This window comes from Pan troglodytes, chromosome 5, assembly GCF_028858775.2.
Source record: "Pan troglodytes isolate AG18354 chromosome 5, NHGRI_mPanTro3-v2.0_pri, whole genome shotgun sequence".
In the NCBI taxonomy this organism is placed as follows: Eukaryota; Metazoa; Chordata; class Mammalia; order Primates; family Hominidae; genus Pan; species Pan troglodytes.
This window is the reverse complement of record NC_072403.2, coordinates 54088548-54090915: the sequence shown is the minus strand read 5'-3', so window position 1 is coordinate 54090915 and position 2368 is coordinate 54088548. Positions and strand designations below refer to the sequence as shown.

General features: G+C 38.2%; 1 pseudogene; it reads left to right on the top strand.

Moving 5' to 3' along the window:
• The first annotated feature begins 877 nt into the window (after positions 1–877).
• On the top strand, positions 878–2077 carry LOC100608428 (RNA-binding motif protein, X chromosome-like; annotated as a pseudogene).
• Positions 2078–2368: the final 291 nt, after the last annotated feature.

The window sequence follows — 2368 nt, the reverse complement described above, 5'->3', positions numbered from 1 at the left end:
GAAGAAAACAAGAATCCAGCCATACCAACATCAAATCTGTAATGTTTAGCATAAAATAAAAAATGACTGCTAAGTAAAAAAATGTAATCCAAAGCAGGAGAAAAATAATCAAATAGAACTATAAATGACATAGATAATGGAACTAGCAAATACATTAAGCAGCTATTATAAATATGTAAACATGTAAAGAATAACAAATAACAAAATAAAAGGGTAAATAGAAATTTAAAAAACAAACAACTAGATAGAACTTCTAGAGTTGAAAACTAATGTCTAAATGAAACTTTAACTAGATAGGATTAACAACACATAAGACATTACACAAGAAAATATCAGTAAATATTCAAATTTAGCAATGAATCTATTAAAATTGAAAAAGAAAGAGAATGAAATAATTTGTTTCAGTAACCCATGGAACAAAATAAATTTATGTGCAGACATGGAATAGGAATTCCAAACAGGGTAAGGACAGAGAAATAAAAAAATAAAAATTGAAGAAATAGAGGTTACTATATTCCCAAATTTAAATAAAGTTACAATGCTAACTCAACACCTAGAAAGATTTTAAAATGCCTATAAAAATAAAACAAAGCACATCAAAATAAAATTGCTAAAAACCTATGATAGAGAAAATATTAACAGTATCCAGAGAAAAAAGACAAATTATATAAGAAAAACAAGGATTAAAATGTATGCATATTGGTTGCGCAGTAGTGCTAGTGGCTTCGCAATTTGGTCCTCAGACCTGGCAGCCGCCACTGGTGCTGAGCTGGTAGGAAGCCCCTGTCGGTGAGCTCGTTGGAGCTTGAACCCATTGTCACCCCTCTGACTCACCAGCAAAAAAATAAATAAATAAATAAAAATAAATTTTAAAAAAATGGTTGAAGCAGATTGCCCAGAAAAGTTCTTCATTGGTGGGCTTAATATGGAGACTGAGAAAGCTCTTGAAGCACCATTTGGCAAATATGGACGAATAGTGAATAGTGGAAGTACTCTTGATGAAAGACCGTGAAACCAACAAATCAAGAGGATTTGCTTTTGTCACCTTTGAAAGCCCAGCAGACGCTAAGGATGCAGCCAGAGACATGAATGGGAAGTCATTAAATGGAAAAGCCGTCAAAGTGGAATAAGCCACCAAATAATTATTTGAAAGTGGTAGACGTGGACTGCCTCCACCTCCAAGAACTAGAGGTCCTTCAAGAAGTCTGAGAGGTGGAAGAGGAGGAAGTGGAGGAACCAGGGAACCTCCCTCATGGGGAGGACACATGGATGATGGTGGATATTCCATGCATTTTAACATGAGTTCTTCCAGGGAACCACTCCTAGTAAAAAGAGGACCACCACCAAGAAGTGGGGGTCCTTCTCCTAAGAGATCTGCACCTCCTAAGAGATCTGCACCAGTTCACAGCAGCAGTGAATGGAAGGAAGAGCTCCTTTATCACGTGGAAGAGATAGTTAGGGAGGTCCACCTCGAAGGGAACTGCCGCCCTCTCGTAGAGATGTTTATTTGTCCCCAAGAGATGATGTGTAGTCTACTAAAGACAGCTCTTCAAGCAGAGATTACCCAAGTTCTTGTAATACAAGAGATTATGCACCACCACCAGGAGATTATACTTACCGTGATTACAGTCATTCCAGTTCATGTGATGACTATCCATCAAGAGGCTATAGCGATAGAGATGGATATGATCGTGATCATGACTATTCAGATCATCCAAGTGGAAGTTCCTACAGAGATTCATATGAGAGTTATGATAACTCACATAGTGCTCCACCTACACAAGGGCCCCCACCATTTTATGCTGGAAGCAGTCGCTATCATGATTACAGCAGCTCACGTGACGGATGTGGTAGAAGTCGAGACAGTTACTCAAGCAGCTGAAGTGATCTCTATTCAAGTGGTCGTGATCGGCTTGGCAGACAAGAAAGAGGGCTTGCCCCTTCTATAGAAAGGGGGTACTCTTCTCCATGTGATTCCTACAGCAGTTCAAGCTGCAGAGCACCAAGAGGTGGTGGCCGTGGAGGAAGCCGATCTGATAGAGGGGGAGGCAGAAGCAGATACTAGAAGCAAACAAAACTTTGGACAAAAACCCCAGTTCAAAGAAACAAACAAAAAGTGAAACTATTCTGTCATAGCTACCCAAGGACTACTAAAAGGAAAAATTGTGTTACCTTTTTTAAATTCCTTGTTATGTTCCCCTCCATAATTTTTATGTTCTTGTGAGGAAAAAAGTAAAACATGTTTAATTTTATCTGACTTTATGACATTGCTTTTAAACAAGCAAATGTTAAATGTGTTAAGACTTGTTGTACTAGTGTTGTAACTTTCCAAGCAAAAGTGTTCCTAGAGGCCACTCCTATCTGATTT